This window comes from Manis javanica, chromosome 8 (genome assembly GCF_040802235.1).
Source record: "Manis javanica isolate MJ-LG chromosome 8, MJ_LKY, whole genome shotgun sequence".
Lineage (NCBI taxonomy): Eukaryota > Metazoa > Chordata > Mammalia > Pholidota > Manidae > Manis > Manis javanica.
Genome location: NC_133163.1, coordinates 9,366,012 through 9,383,203, shown reverse-complemented (window position 1 = coordinate 9,383,203; position 17,192 = coordinate 9,366,012). Strand labels below are relative to the sequence as shown.

At 46.5% G+C, this 17,192-nt stretch overlaps 1 long non-coding RNA gene across 2 annotated transcripts; it reads left to right on the top strand.

The window, feature by feature from the left end:
- The first annotated feature begins 77 nt into the window (after positions 1-77).
- LOC108385524 (uncharacterized) lies at positions 78-11,646 on the top strand. 2 transcript variants are annotated; one of them, XR_012133697.1, is made up of 3 exons: positions 78-1,208; positions 10,930-11,023; positions 11,117-11,646. It is a non-coding gene; the product is annotated as an uncharacterized lncRNA (long non-coding RNA). The 2 variants fall into 2 exon arrangements; XR_012133696.1 differs by lacking the exon at positions 78-1,208 and adding an exon at positions 2,253-3,407.
- The last annotated feature ends 5,546 nt before the right edge of the window (positions 11,647-17,192 follow it).

Sequence of the window (17,192 nt, the reverse complement as noted above, 5' to 3'; positions counted from 1 at the left end):
CGGCGCGGGCGCGGGCGTGGCGCGGGCGGGGCGGGCGCGCGGTCGTGCCGCCCCCGCCGCGGGCGGGCAGCTGGCGGGCGCGGGTGCGGGGCGCCCGGCTGGAGCTCACTCCCCCGTGCGGGGCGGGGGTCCGGGGGGCGAGGGGCGGGGCGGAGGAGGGAGCTCAGGCCCGTTTCTTTTTTTTTTTTCCCGGGGTGTTTGTTGGTTGGATTGTTTGGTAGCAAACTGGCGATGATGAGGCGCGGGGTCTCGGCCCCCAGATTGTGATGTCTCAGTGGGAGGCGGGCCGAGTGACGCAAACGGGGGGGTGAGCCCGCGGGTGCCAGTGCCTGGTCCGGGAGGGCTCGCCTCCCCCCGCCCCCAGTCCCGAGTACGACCCCGACCTTCACCCCTCCACCGCAGGTCCCCTGTCCCCGCAGTTCTGAGAGGCAGCCCGGCTCAGGGCAAGGGGTCCAGGCCGTGCCCACCCGCCCTGCAGGCTGCTCCCGGGAGCGCGGCTGCGAGGGCCTGGGTAGGGGAGCGGTGAGTGTGGAACATGGTGTCAGGGGGAGTTCTCTGCCTAAACTCAGGGCCGTGGCGAGAAGGACCCCCTTTCCTGGGTTTGGATGTTGGAAATCTTTCCCAGGGGTTCCTGTCCAGAGATGGATGACCCCAGGTTCCGGAAGGAGGGAGGAGCAGCCTGCCTGCCCGGTACCCTGTGGAGCATAGGCGTCTGACTCTCCTAAGTTCCGGGATCTTGTTTGGGGATCATTAATTCAAACGTCAGGCAGAGCTACTGGTTTTACAAACACAGAAAAAGTGAGATCCTAGAGTCTTGGAATTTTCCTCAGGCTACCAAGTGAATGAGGGAAGGAGACCTCCAGCTCAGTATTCTGACCTTTTCAGAACACACACAAAGTCCTTTATGTACAGAATATTTTAAGAGAAAAAAAAAAGGGGGCAGGGCTCCCAGCATTTAAACATGGGCTGTATTTATCCTTGCTATGTTCATAGTACTGAAATACTAGAAACCCCCAAAGATGGGCTACTCCCTAAATAACGAATCACTGTGGAGCCCCCGCAGGGGAACAGATCCTGTGCCCTTGAGGCAGGGCCTTAAGGTGACTCCAGCCTTGGGTAGATTCCTGGTAGAGGTGGGGGAACAGCCAACCAACAACGAAACAAAATACAGATGGAAGAGAGTTCCAGAAAGGAGAAATCCACGTGGGGTAAGTACCTGGGTTGGGGATAGGGGTCAGGGGAAGTCTCTGAGGACTGACCTGGGAGCCTAGGGTCAGTGGGGACATGGCCTGTGTGGCTTCCTGGGCCCTGCCCTCTTCTGTACGGGGCAGCCAGGAACAGGACCTGGCTGCCTGCATGCGCTGACACTTCAGTGGGAAAGTTTATACAGAGGATGACCAGGAATATAATATCCAGGTGCGGAGCGCTAGATTGCTTTTTCTTTCTCCTTGCTGTCTGTTTGCCAAGTTTCCCAGCATGAGCACATATTTTTTACAGTCAGGCAGAAAACCAACAAGTTCTTTTTAAACCTCTCAAAGGTCTTTTCCAGGAGTCCCCAGCCTGCCCCAGCTCTCCTCATCTGCAGGTCTGGATGCCTGATGAAGGCCCCCGGAGCCAGTGGGGGCTCATGGGTGCCTGCATGCATGCCCCCGGGCTCCAGGCAGCAGCTGCCTTCCCCTGATTTTGATTCCAAAGCAGGGGTCATTTCACACTCCAGGGAGCAGGGTCTGCTCCTCTGCCCTACAGAGCATGGTGCTGGTAGCCGAGCAGCCCCTAATTTTGCCCCATCTGCTAGCCATCTCCTGTCTTTACATTTCAATTTATTTTCTGTAATTGCTACGGGACGAAGTTGGGCTGAAAGTCATTTTCTTTCCAAAGCCAAGAGCCAGAGAATTGGCCTTCCTTTCTATCAAAAGGCCCATCTCAGGGAACAGAAGGCTTTAAACAATGAGGTGTGGGCTGCAGGATGGGCCATTTTTCACCACACAAATATAACAGTTCCTGTGAATGGAGTACTGCAACATTTGGGGAACATCGTACAGGCAGTAACAACTCCCTGGCAGGGAGGAGCCACAACCAGCGCGGACTGAGCATCAACTGTATACCAGGTGTTGGCCCCAAGCCTGAAGAACTTCTTTTCTTTGCATCAAGGTGGAAAGAGAATTTTAGGTGGTTTTTCAAGATGGAATGGGAGCCTGATTCAGCAGTCAGCGTGAGGCTGGCCCCTAACAGATAACTTGAATATTCACTGAACTAAGGCATCATTATCATCCCTTTTCCCTTCAGTGCCTCTGGTCCTCCCTGATTGGTCCTTGTGCCACCTCCTTGCCCATTAGTCCTGGTTTTACACTATTTGAACTGCTGCAGGTCCTGGCCACACCCCAGTACCTCCAGGCCTTTGCTCATTCTGTTCCCTTTGAAATGCCCTTCTCCTCCCCTGTTGCCTGTACTTCCTCTTTACCTAGTACACTCGGGCTCAGTCATTTCTTCCCCAAAGGAACCTTCTCCAAAACCCCTAAGCCCAGCTGAGTGACTCTTATACAACTCCTGTAATATTAGTACAATCTCGTAATATCCTGTGAACCAGCCCTCCTGTTTTCACATTACATTATAATTATGCTTACTTGATGGTCCCCCCACCTCACTGCCATTAATTGTGAAGTACTTGAGAACAGGGCTGTACCCCATTAATTTCCCTATCTGATCATCTAGCACAGGCTCAGAGAGAAGTCTCAGTGGTTAGTGAGTGAGTGAGTGAGTGAGTGAGTGAGTGAGTGAGTGAGTGACTCTCACAGGACTGAACTCAGAAGGCAAGGACCAAATGACAAACAGTTGGCTCCCGTGGTCCTGGGCCCAAGACAACTTCTGGAAAGGCGATCACAAAATGTTGCCTTTGGCAATGGGCAAAGTTCATGATGCTGGGCACCAGGCAAGGACCACACTGTGATACGTCCCGTCCTCAGGTGTACACAGTCTCTTGGGTCTGGAGTTCTGGCTGGAAGAGTCATGTGACTTCTTGGGGGGGGGTTAGGTTATTTGCCCTCTTGTATGAAATAACAGTACTATTTTTATTTTGCCCTTTCATTTTTGGGGAAGGAAAAGTCCTCTGCCTGAAGGCTTGGCTTCCCGGGAGTTTCCAGAAATGGATTTTCTAGAAATTGCCCAATTCTGCTAGAATCTTTATCGTTGTTTAACACTGACTTCTGCCAAGGGAAAGGACATGGAGTCAGAGAATCACAAAGAATCCCTGGACTGGACCTGAGACCATGGAATCCAACATCCCTCCCACGGAAGGATTTCTAAAACCATCTGGCCTGGTGCTGTTCCTGCCTCTGCTTATGGGGAGGATGACTTCAGGCAGATAATCTGGGTGGATTATTTATCTCCACATCCTAGACCTCCTTTGGGTAAGAATAGGAACAACAAAGATAGCCCCCGTGTGCCCCCAGCCACTTCCAGGGGAGGAATGTTCTGGGGACCTCAGGCAGTGGGAAGCCACCTTCTCTGATCACCACTATGACCCCTTACTTGTGCGCAGCCCTTTTGGGTCTGAACAGCCCATGCTTTAGCCGGTGCTCATCTGCTCTTCACAGTGACCTCCTAAGGCCAGAAATGGAGGAGATCATTTGTACATGGGGCATGAAGCTGCTTAGATAACTGCCCAGGGTCACTGGTAAGCCCAGACTGTCCTGTCCTTCTGACTGCCTGTCCACATCAATCCCAAATATGGCTGGATTTGCACTATGAACCTGATGAACACTTAGGAGTTTGATATTAGTCACATGCACATATGTATTGTCGTGTCTCTAAAAACCTTGTTTAAAATTCTTAGCTCATCAGCATATGAAAACTGTTAGGAATTTCAAATTCAGTCCAGTTAAGGGGTTATAGTGGATCCTGGCTTGATTAACCAATGACTAGTCTTCAAAAAGACCCAGAATGTCTGTGGGCAGGGGCTCCACATTATAATGTCACAAGGCTGAATTGTAGCACAGTAAATGTTTGGCTGCACAAACATTGGTTGAATGCCCACCCATGGCCTGGCTCTGCACTGGGATCTGACAGAGGTCAAGACCCCAAATCTGCCTGTGTGGAGGGGTCTCTGCCCAGGACTTTGGACTTTGTTGTCAGGGCAGAGAGGAACCTTCAGAGGATGAAAATGGGTCAGATTGTGGCTTTAGTTGTGGTGTGGAGAAGGGGCCAGAAACACAGCAGGAGCTCAGGAGACATGGTTGGTCTCAGTGACAAAGCTGCAAGGTGGTGGAAATGGATCCCCCAGTGGTTGGGATGCTGGAATTGATGGTACCTGGTGGCTGTCTAAGGAAGTTCGCAGTACCTGTCCATATATTTCTGCTTCCAGTACTGTGCATGTCTGTCACACCCACTTCACTACAAACTACTTAAGAATGCATTGTAGAGGATTCAAGATGGCGGCGTGAGACATGAGACAGAGAATTCCTCTGAAAACCACAAATAGTATGAAAATATAGTTAATGGCTATAACTAACCCTGAAACAGCAACAAGAAAGAAGGTTGAACCAGACTGCATGCAGACCTCATGAACAGAGCAGACCTCACCAACACAGGGTAACATACGAAAGCCTTTATCAGGCAGGACCCAAGCCCTTCCCTCACCCCAGATCACCAGCAGGAGGAAGAGAAATGGAGCAGGGGAGGGGGTGGAAGCCTAGAACTGCTGAACACCGAGCCCTGGAGGCCTACTTTGGGAGCAGAAACCTACACTGTGTGGTGCTCTGAACATTGGGGAGCTCAGACAGGTGGACTGCTTGGGAGACAGATTGCAGCCATTTGTGGAGGAGGGGAGTCACACCCAGCTGCTCTGGGACAAAGGAAAGGTAGGTGGTTTGAGAGGCTTTCTAGCAGTGAAAAGGTTGCTGAAGGAGCAGGGTTTGCACAGAGCTTGCTGTGTGGGGGAGGGCAGAGCTGGACAATGTTGTCTGGGCATGCTCTGCCCAGCTGGTTAGGAACTTTGAGGAGCTTCAGGTGCCCCATCCCCCTGGCTGCCTACTCAGCTCCGTGGCCCCACACTCTGACACACAGCCTGCTGCACCTTCCTCCTAGCCTGCCGGCACCAGTTCGCAAACCAGCAATCACTGTGCTGGTGTCAGGTCAGCCAGAAGGAGGCTCAGCCTACAACAGCTATAGATGCAAAGGACAGAGGCTCACACCTGTGTGCTTGGTCCACTGGCTCTGACACTGGAGACAGGCACCGCAGACGGGAATCAGGAAACAGATCTTTCCTCACCCCAGGCACCAGCTCCGCTCCCCTACAACCTCCAGCCTCACTCTAGGAGCTGAGCAGCTCCAGAAACTGGAGCTTCTGGGCACTAGTGGGCACCACAGAATTATGAAACATCAAAAGAACATGGTTCAGACCAAAATCTCACAAACCCAAGAAAAAGGGCCTAATGAGACTGAACTCACCAATCTGCCTGAAAGAGAGTTCAAAATGAAAATCATAACATGCTTATGGAGGTACAGAAAAATATTCAAGAACTCAGGAACAAATTTAAGTTGTATATTCAATCATTAAGGAATTCCATATCTGAAATGAAACATACAATGGAGGGATTTAAAAGCAGATTAAATGTAGTAGAAGAGACGGTAAATGGAATAGAAATTAGAGAAGAGGAATGCAAAGAAGCTGAGGCACAAAGAGAAAAAAGAATCTCTAAGAATGAAAGAATATTGAGAGAACTGTGTGACCAATTCAAATGGAACAATATTCATTTTATAGGGATACCAGAAGAAGAAGACAGAGAAAAAGGGATAGAAAGTGTCATTGAGGAGGTAATTACTGAAAACTTGCCCAATCTGCAGAAGGAGATGGTCTCTCAGGCCATGGAGGTGCACAGATCTCCCAACACAAGGGACCCAAGGAAGACAATATCAAGACATATAATAATTAAAATGGCAAAGATCAAGGACAAAGACAGACTTTTAAAAGCAGCTAGAGAGAGAAAAAAGATCACATACAAAGGAAAACCCATCAGGCTATCATCAGACTTCTCAACAGAAACCTTACAGGCCAGAAAGGAGTGGCATGATATATTTAATGCAATGAAGCAGAAGGGCCTTGAACCAAGAATACTGTAGCTGGCAAGGTTATCATTTAAATTTGAAGGAGGGATTAAAATTTTTCAGATAAGAAAAAGTTGAGAGAATTTACCTGCCAGAAACCACCTCTACAATGCATTTTGGAAGGATTCCTATAGATGGAACTATTCCTAAGGCTAAATCGATGTAACCCAAGGGATAGGCAAGGAGCACAGAATATGATTCATAACATACAAAGAATGGAGAAGGAAGAAAATGAGGGGAAAAAAAGAAGAAACACCTTTAGGTTGTGTTTGTAATAGCACACGAAGTGAGTTAAATTACACTGTTAGATAATAATGGAATTACCCTGAACCTTTGATAACCATGAATCTAAAGCCTGCAATGGCAATAAGTACATATCTGTCGATAACCACCCTAAATGTAAATGGTCTAAATGCACCAATCAAAAGACATAGAGTCACTGAATGGATTAAAAATCAAGACCCGTCTGTATGTTGACTACAAGAGACTCACTTCAAACCCAAAGACATACACAGACAGAAAGTAAAGGTATGAAAAAAGATATTTCATGCAACTAACAGGGAGAAAAAAGCAGGAGTTGCAGTACTTGTATCAGACAAAATAGACTTCAAAACAAAGAAAGTCACAAGAGACAAAGAAGGACATTACATAATGATAAAGGGGTCAGTCCAACAAGAGGATATAACTATTATAAATATCTATGCACCCAACACAGGATCACCTACATAGGTGAAACAAATACTAACAGAATTAAAGGGGGAAATAGAATGCAATGCATTTATTTTAGGAGATTTCAAGACATCACTCACTCCAAAGGACAGATCAATAAGACAGAAAATAAGTAAAGAGACAGAGGCACTGAACAATGTATTAGAACAGATGGACCTAACAGACATATACAGAACACTCCATCCAAAAGCAGCAGGATACACATTCTTCTCAAGTGCACATGGAACATTTTCAAGAATAGATCATATAGTAGGCCACAAAAAGAGCCTCAGTAAATTCAAAAAGATTGAAAATGTACCAACCAGTTTCTCAGATCACAAAGGTATGAAACTAGAAATAAATTACACAAAGAAAACAAAAAAGCCCACAAACACATGGAGGCTTAATAACATGCTCCTAAATAATCAATGGGTCAATGACCAAATAAAAACAGAGATCAAGCAATATATGGAGACAAATGACAACAATAATTCAACAACACAAAATTTGTGGGATGCAGCGAAGACTGTGCTAAGATGGAAATATATTGCAATACAGGCATACCTCAAGAAAGAAGAACAATCCCAAATTAACAGTCTAAACTCACAATTAATGAAACTAGAAAATAAAGAACAAATGAGGCCCAAAATCAGTAGAATGAGGGACATAATAAAGATTAAAGCATAAATAAAATTGAGAAGAATAAAACAATAGAAAGAATTAATGAAAGCAGGAGCTGGTTCTTTGAGAAAATAAACAAAATAGATAAACCCCTAGCCAGACTAATCAAGAAAAAAGAGAGTCTACACACATAAACAGAATCAGAAATGAGAAAGGAAAAATCACCACAGACACCACAGAAATACAAGGAATTATGAGAGAATACTATGAAAAATTATATGCTAACAAACTGGATAACCTAGAAGAGATGGACAACTTTCTAGAAAAATACAACCTTCCAAAGCTGACCCAGGAAGAAACAGAAAATCTGAATAGACCAATTACCAGCAAAGAAATTGAATCGGTAATCAAAAAACTACCTAAGAACAAAACTCCTGAGCCAGGTGGTTTCACTGATGAATTTTATCGAACATTTAGTGAAGACCTAATACCCATCATCCTTAAAGTTTTACAAAAAGTAGAAGAGGAGGGAATACTCCCAAACTCATTCTACGAGGCCAACATCACTCTAATACCAAAACCAGGCAAAGACACCCCCAAAAAAAGAAAATTACAGACCAATATCCCTGATGAACATAGATGCAAAAATACTCAACAAAATATTAGCAAACCAAATTCAAAAATACATCAAAAAGATCATCCATCATGATCAAGTGGGATTCATCTCAGGGATGCATGGATGGTACAACATTCAAAAATCCATCAACATCATCCATTACGTCAACAAAAAGAAGGACAAAAACCACATGATCATCTCCATAGATGCTGAAAAAGCATTTGACAAAATTCAACCTCCATTCATGATAAAAACTCTCAACAAAATGGGTATAGAGGGCAAGTACCTCAACATAATAAAGGCCATATATGACAAACCCACAGCCAACATTATACTTAACAGCGAGAAGCTGAAAGCTTTTCCTTTAAGATTGGGAACAAGACAAGGATGCCCACTCTCCCCACTTTTATTCAACATAGTTCTGGAGGACCTAGCCATGTCAATCAGACAACACAAAGAAATAAAAGGCATCCAGATTGGCAAGGAAGAAGTCAAACTGTCCCTGTTTGCAGAAGACATGATATTGTACATAAAAAACCCTAAAGAATTCACTCCAAAACTACTAGATCTAATATCTGAATTCAGCAAAGTTGTGGGATACAAAATTAATACACAGAAATCTGATGCATTCCTATACACTAACGATGAACTAGCCAAAAGAGAAATCAGGAAAACAATTCCATTTACAATTGTATCAAAAAGAATACAATACCTAGGAATAAACTGAACCAAGGAAGTGAAAGACCTATACCCTGAAAATTACAGGATACTCTTAATAGAAATTAAAGAGGACACCAATAAATGGAAATTCATCCCATGCCCTTGGCTAGGTAGAATTAATATTGTCAAAATGGCCATCCTGCTTGAAGCAATCTACAGATTCAATGCAATCCCTATCAAAATACCTACAGCATTCTTCAATGAACTAGAGCAAATAGTTCTAAAATTCACATGGAACCACAAAAGACCCCGAATAGCCAAAGCAATCCTGAGAAAGAAGAATAAAGCAGGGAGAATTATGCTCCCTGACTTCAAGCTCTACTACAAAGCCACAGTAATCAAGACAATTTGGTACTGGCACAAGAACAGACCCATAGACCAGTGGAACAGACTAGAGAGTCCAGATATAAACCCAAGCATATATGGTCAATTAATATATGATAAAGGAGCCATGGATATACAATGGGGAAATGACAGCCTCTTCAACAGCTGGTGTTGGCAAAACTGGACAGCTACATGTAAGAGAATGAAACTGGATTATTGTCTAACCCTGTACACAAAAGTAAACTCAAAATGAATCAAAGACCTGATATAAGTCATGGAACCAAAAAACTCTTAGAAAAAAATCTAGGCAAAAATCTCTTGGATATAAACATGAGCAACTTCTTCATGAACATATCTCCCTGGGCAAGGGAAACAAAAGCAAAAATGAACACGTGGGACCATATCAAACTAAAAAGCTTCTGTACAGCAAAGGATACCATCAGTAGAACAAAAAGGCATCCTACAGTATGGGAGAATATATTCATAAATGACAGATCCGATAAAGGGTTGACATCCAAAATATATAAAGAGCTCACATACCTCAACAAACAAAAAGCAAATAATCCAATTAAAAAATGGGCAGAGGATCTGAACAGACACTTCTCAAAAGAAGAAATTCAGATGGCCAACAGACACATGAAAAGATGCCCCACATCACTAGTCATCAGAGAAATGCAAATTAAAACCACAATGAGATATCACCTCACCCCAGTTAGGATGGCCAACATCCAAAAGACAAACAACAACAAATGTTGGCGAGGATGTGGAGAAAGGGGAACCCTCCTACACTGCTGGTGGGAATGTAAACTAGTTCAACCATTGTAGAAAGCAGTTTGGAGGTTCTTCAAAAAACTAAAAATAGAAACACCATTTGACCCAGGAATTCCACTCTTAGGAATTTACCCTAAGAATGCAGCAGCCCAGTTTGAAAAAGATATATGTACCCCTATGTTTATCGCAGTACTATTTACAATAGCTAAGAAATGGAAACAACCTACATGTCCATCAGTAGATGAATGGATAAAGAAAATGTGGTACATATTCACAATGGAATATTATTCAGCCATAGGAAGAAAACAAATCCTACCATTTGCAACAACATGGATGGAGCTAGAGGGTATTATGCTCAGTGAAATAAGCCAGGTGGGGAAAGACAAGTAACCAAATGATTTCACTCATATGTGGAGTATGATAACAAAGAAAAAAACGGAAGGAACAAAACAGCAGCAAAATCACAGAACCCAAGAATGGACTAACAGTTACCAAAGGGAAAGGGACTGGGGAGGATGGGTGGGAAAGGAGGGATAAGGGGGAAAACAGGGCATTATGATTAGCACACATAATGTAGGGGTGGGGGGGGACACAGGGAAGGCAGTATAGCACAGAGAAGACAAGTAATGATTCTATAGCATCTTACTACGCTGATGGACAGTGACTGTAATGGGGTATGTCGGGGGGGACTTGATAATAGGGGGAGTCTAGAAACCATAATGTTGTTCAAGTAATTGTACATTAATGATATCAAAATAAAATAAAATGGAACAAAATAGTTATAGACATTTAAAAAAAAAAGAATGCATTGTAACCAGGGCTCTCTAATTCATCTTTGTATTGCCAGAGCCCACTACCATGCTGGGTACCTAGGGCATGCTCAATAAATGTTAGCTGCACATGTGAATAAATTAATTGTATTTAAATTTCACCAACCAGCAACTCTTTGAGACTGGGGCTCCTCAAGAGAGTCAAGGTCTCCTCCATGCCTTAGGAATATCACATGTCTGCCCGTTCTCTGAGTTTTTATGGCTTAATACTCCCCATTAATTGCTATCTGCTTCCAGGAATCCTGCAGGACATGATGCAAAGGCTGATGCCAGAGAGAAATGCTGAGAAATAGAAGGAATCCAGCTCAGCAAAAAGAGTGGAATAAGTGTGGTGAGTGGATGTGGCAGACGGTGGAGATTCAGCTGTGTGACCTCAGGCAAGTTCTTATCTTTCTGAGCCTTTGTGCTTTCATCTGTAAAATAGGACCCAGAATCCCTACCTGGCAGGGTTGCTGTGAGATCAAAGATTCGCAAATAGAGAAGAGGTGGTTCAGTAAGTCTTCAGCAAAATTCAGACCACCTTTATGCAATAAAATGAACCACATTCAGAAGAAAAGCTGCCCTGAACTTGGAAATTAACTAAAGTGTAAAATATTAAAATATTCTCTGAGATTTTATTAATTTTTTTGGTGTGTGGAGGTGTTGATGGTTGATTTTTTTTTTTTTAATTCTGCTTCTCTCCGTAGACTGCACCGGATGTCCCAATTTCCACAAATAAAACCCTTCATTTCTTCAGGTTCGAATAGTCAAAGGCTGCTTCCCTGGAGACAACTCTGCTAATTTTTTTTTTCTTGCAGGCATTAGAACACTATATAAGGAGTGTATATTTTCCAGTAAAGCAAATGATAAAAATGTTTTCCCCTGCAAAGTATGATGAGATGCTGGTAATGTGAAAATGTGGGGAGAGACAGGGCATTGTGGAGGGAGGGAAAACACCCCAGATGAGGCGCTGCAACATCACAGAAATAAACATGATTCTTTAAAAAACATTTTTGAAATCAAAAGCAAACTTTAGGGATGGTTATTCCAAGAATGGTGATTTAAAAATCAAAGCTTGATGCACATACAATTCCTGGGCTCACCCACCAGTTGAGTGACATTCCTAGCATAGACAAGAGAATTTCTACAAATGTACTGGGCATCTCTTGTCTGCTGGGCAGCTGACATTTACCAAGAACTCACTGGTTGCCAACAATTATGTCAAGTACTTTGTTTCATCTCATTTAATCCTGCCAACAGCCCTTTGCTAGCATCATCCTGACTTTATTGATAAGGAAACTAGGGATGAAAAGAAGTTCCCAAGATCACCCAAGTCATATGTTAACAGAGAAGGGCTGCAACCCTAGATATTGTACAGAAACCAAGTCTGATTTCTGTTCTATGTCAGCAGCCTTTGACCTTTAGCAACTGGTCCAGGATGCTAGGTGGAATCATTCCCATTAGGGATACGCTGGAAAATAAGTCCAGCCAATTGTTGGCCTTAGCTAGGAAACAGGACCTCTAGAGGCAAGTTTTCCCTACTAGGTCAGGAACAAAAATACTCTCTCCGTAGTCCTCTGCAAGGAGGTTTCTTTTGTGTGTGTGAAATGCTGGGAGGCATTTCCCCTTCTGACCCCTGAGCATCTCAAATGGCAGCATATCTTTGTGAAGAACCCTTAGTGTGGCTCTGCTGGAAAAATATGCATGTTTCATGCTTTTCAAAAGGATTTTAACATGCAGATTCCAAAGGAGAAAGGGCAAAGGATTTGTCCAAGACAGCAGCAAGTCCCATAAATTTAATCTGATTCCCAAAAACCATCCTTGGTAGCTAGTGCCCATCAACCCTTCCCTCCTGGCATACATGAGCTGCTGCTCCTAGGGAGGTAGAATCTAATTTCCCTTCCTTTGAACTTAAGCTAGATGTACTGACTGCTTGGTGAGAGAATATGGTAGTAAAGATGTTCTGGGTGGGACCTTTGAGCCTGGGTCATAAGAAGCACTGAGGCTCCTGTCCTGGCTTCCTAGCATATTTGCTCTGGGGGAAAGCCCGCTGTCATTTAGTGTGAAACTGTTGTAAGGAACGTAAGCTAGCCACATGGAGAGAGGAAGAGAGAAGGAAAAAAGGTCCCACCAGTCCCCAGCTGCTCCAGCCAACCCAGCCCAGGCACCAGGTGCATTAACAGAAAAGCCATCCTGAATAAGAGCTCATCTTCGGTCTCTTTGAGCTGCTGGATGACTCCAGCCCCAGCTGCCATCTGACTGTAACCACACAAGAGTCCCCAGAGGGAACCTCCCAGTGGAGCCCAATTTACCCCAAAAATTGTGGGAGAAAATGCATTGCTGTTTTAAGCCACTAAGCTGTGTTATGCAGCACTGGGTGACCAGACATCATCCCCTTGTTTCCATTTCCGCTGGCATCCTGGTCCAGGCTGCTGCCATCTGTCCCATAGGTTTCCTCCCCCATGTCCGCCTGTATTCTTGCCCCCCTTGATGGTCTTCAACCTCCCGTCCCACCTATTCCACACACAGCCCCTGCAGTGATCTTAGCATGTCATTAGAGCGTGTCACTCCCTGGCTATCCATTGCATTCATCATGACAGCCAGCCTCCTTCCCGTGTCCACAGCACTCCATGAGGTTCTACTCCTTCCCTAAAGCTCCCCCTGCCCCCAATTCAAGCCACCAGTTCCTTTCAGTTCCTCGGAAGAACTGCCTTATGTGCAAACCCCACGACCCAGGGTTTCCATTGCTAGTCTACACTGAACAGAAATGTACACATAGTTCTCAAAATATGTGTTCAAAAGTATTCAGAGCAGCCTTATTCTTAGTTGCCAGAATAACCCAAATGTCCATCAGGCACAAAGTGGATACATAGTGGGATTCACCAATGAGAAAAAAAGAACAACACAGATGAGTCTCAAAACCATGATGTAGACAGAAGCCAGACACAAAAGAGTGCATGTGGAGCAGGTTCCTCTGTTACAAAGATCAAAAACAATCTATGAAGTTCAAAACTAAGAAGTTCAAAAGTGCACTTCCGTATGGTGATGGAAGTCAGGTGGTGGTCAGCCTTGAGGGGGACGGCGGATAGGAAGGGGCATCAGAGGGACCTCTGGAGCTGGTCGCATTTGTTTCCTACATGTGTCTGGTTACACAAGTGTGTTCATTCACTCCATGATAGTTCACCAATTTGTCCGATGAAGTGTTAAAAAAAAATGAAAGCACCGCTCTGCCTCCTGAGAAATGGGTTCTGCACGTAACCCCTGCCCCACCTGGAATTCTCCAACCTCTCTCCGTCTTTCCCTGGTTAATTCCTCTGGGTTACTCAGATCTAGCTCAGACCTTCCTTCATTAGGGAGCCCTTTTCCTGTTGTATCAGTCACTTGACTATGTAACCACCTGAAAATGTAGTGACTGACAACACCGTTAATTAGCTCAGGACTCTGTGGTTGCCGATTTGGGGGGGTCTTGTGGTGGACTCACCTGAGCTCACTCATGTGTCTGCAGTTAGCTGGCACCTTGGCTGGGCCAGCTGTTCTAGGATGGCCTTGAGTGTGTGGCAGTTGGCACACTGTTGGTGGGGCATTTAGCCCTCCTTCATGTGGCCTCCCCAGCAGGCTAGCTTCGGCTTGCTGCCTCATGGTCTCAAGATGCCAAGGGCTACCAAAGGGGGCCAGCCTCCATGCACAAGTGCTTTTTGAGCCTCTGCTCTGTCACATTCGCTAATTGTGTCACATTGGCCAAAGCAAGTCATGGGGCCATCTTCAGATGGAAGAGGTGAGGAACTACTCCATGTCTGGATGAGAGGAATTATTATGGCCATGTCTTCTAAACCACCTAACTCCCCTGCTGTGCCCCTACCCATCACAGAGAACAGCTACCCTTCTGGAACTTTCCATCCAAGACACTCCCCCACTAACTGAGTATGTGCATAGTGAATTATGCCGTAGCTTCCTCTCCCACTTCCCTGTGACTCTGGGCAGGCAGGGGCTGGTGGGTGTTCACTGTGCTGGGACATGGTGGTACTAATACATATCTGGTGAAGGAAGTAGAAAGAAAAGAAGGGAAAAGGGAGGGAGGGAGGGAGGAGAGAAGCCCTGGAACAATGGAGGTGCTTCTTCGGCAGCGGACAGACTGGACCATCGCTGGGAGGCTAGGTACCCTGAATAGCCCTCCAATTTCACTATTCTCATTTCCCCTTGGCATCCTGGCTCACCCTGCTCCTCCCACCTGGCTGCCCATCCATCTCCGTTCTTCTGCTTGTTCAGCTCGTGGGTCCTGCAGTGGGCAGCTCAAGATGCCCCAGCCCACCCCAAGCAACCTTCCCCTCCATCCCGTCTCCTGAATATCTGCTGGGCTCAGGTGGTCCCTGGCATTCACTGCCCACAGTGTTGTGAACTCATGTCCCCCCACAATCTCAACTGAATGCCCACCAGCCCCATGAGAAATCTAGGATCGGTGTGCCGATATCTCCATTAAATGGACGAAAACCTGGGGCTCAGGGTTGCTCTACATCCATGGTCACCCACCAGGAAGAGGTGACACTGGGACTCAGTGTAGGTCAGACCGGTTCAAAAGTCCCCAACTATGATGCCGCAGTGAGACCCCGTGCCCTGAAGGAAGGGGCTCTCTTCTCTCTGTCTTGGTGGGAATGGATTCTTTGCGGGGGTGGGGAGGGGCGGGTAGCGGGAGTTAATAGAGGCCCTGGAGCTGGTTGTTGGGGCTCTAGCACTTTGTCCTCATAGAGGCAGGAACTGGGGAGCAGCCAAAGGGACAGAGGAGGGAACTGCCTTCTCGGAACGGGCTTCCCTGGAATGAAGGGGCCCTGCGGAGGCCTGCACCTGCCAGGGCGATGCTCCTGCTGGCGGTGAGCCGCTGCATCTCCCGGGGGGCGTCCGAGCAGGTGCAGCCTCCTTGTTCAGAGAAGAGCTCAGCCGATTCTCAAGAGCGGAAGGGACTCCCAAGGTCACACAGCAAATCAGAGCAGCCTGGGACTCCCAGTTGAGGCCAGTGTCCTTTCTGTCATGCCCTGTCCTTCCCTACTGCCGTCCTAGCCCCTCCTTCCCACCTCCACAGTCAGCTTCCTGTGGGGCTTGTGGCCAGCCCAGGGGAATGAGACGAGGCCCGTTCCCAGGCCCAGGAGAGAGGGGCGTGGCAGAGGGAGGCAGCAGACCACAGGGAGACCATCCCATAATAAGCCCTGTCTGACATCTGTGACCATCTGTAGAGCTGCCCAGTCAGTATAAACTGCCAGATGAGCGTGGGCACCCTGGTTACCTTTAACCTACACCCTGGGGGTGGGTGTTTGAAGTAACGTGGGGAACCAAGCTCCACAGGGAGCAAATGAGGCTTTTGCTAAATCAGCTCCAGAGCGATTGGCTAATTAGCATAGGAGATGTGGAAATACTTTCTAGTTGGTAAAATGAGCTGCGTGCAAGGAATGTGGTCAGTGAGCAAGCCCTTCAAGTCCTTCCTCTCTTGGGGGACCAAGTCCAGGAATCCTGTGATCCCAGCAGCCTCACACCTTTGCAGGAACCCTGAAGCGAAAGCTCCCATCCCTGCTGAACAGGGACTCTGAGACGGCTAGAAAAACCTCAGGTCCCTGCCTTCAGCGGAGGTCCCACCTTTGGAAGAGGCTGGCACTTGCCTCAGAACGATCCTGGCCCACAGGGCGCTTGTCAGTTGCCCTGGAGGACAGTGAGTGGCCCTATGCACAGGAACAGTTCTCAATGCTTTCTGTGAATCACCTCGTTGAAAACTCTGTAAACTGTGGTACATCCTAACAATGGAATATTATTTAGTGCAAAAAAAAAAGGAAAGAAATGAGCTACAAAGCCAAAAAAAAAGGCAGATAAGGGAAATTGAAAATCAAATTACTAAATGAAAGAAGTTAGACTGAAAAGACGACACTGTAGGATTCCAGCTGTGTGCCAGTTTGGGGAAAAGGCAGAACTATGGAGACAGCGAAAGATAGCAGGTGGCCAGGGCCGTGGAGCGGGCGGGAGGCTCGGCGGGGCCCAGGGGACTTCCGGGGCAGTGCAACTGCTCTGTGTGGCGTTTGGACCCAGAATGGACAGCACCAAGAGTGAAGCCTGATGCACGCTATGGGGTTTGGGAAATAAGGCCGTGTCAGTGTAGGTCCATCAGTTGTAATAAATGGACCACTCTGGTGGGGATGGTGAGCGTGGGGGTGGCTCTCATGGTGGGGGGACACGGGGTATGTGGGAAATCTCTACTTTCTGCTTGATTTTTCTGTGAATGTAAAACTGCTCTAAAAATTAGTCTATTTGAAATAAATACTCACTGGGCCCCCAGGACCTCCACTTCATGAGGGAAGCAGTCAAGGCACAGAGTGGGTAAGTCCTTCCCCAAGGCCTCACAGTGAGGAGCCAGTGAAGCTGGGGTGTGAGCCCAGGCTGCATTGCCTGGCTGCAGAGCCCATGCTGCAAACCACATCCTACAGCCTCCTTCTGATAGCTGGGGAACTGGAGGCCCGTGGGAAAATGGCCAGAGTTGGCCGAGA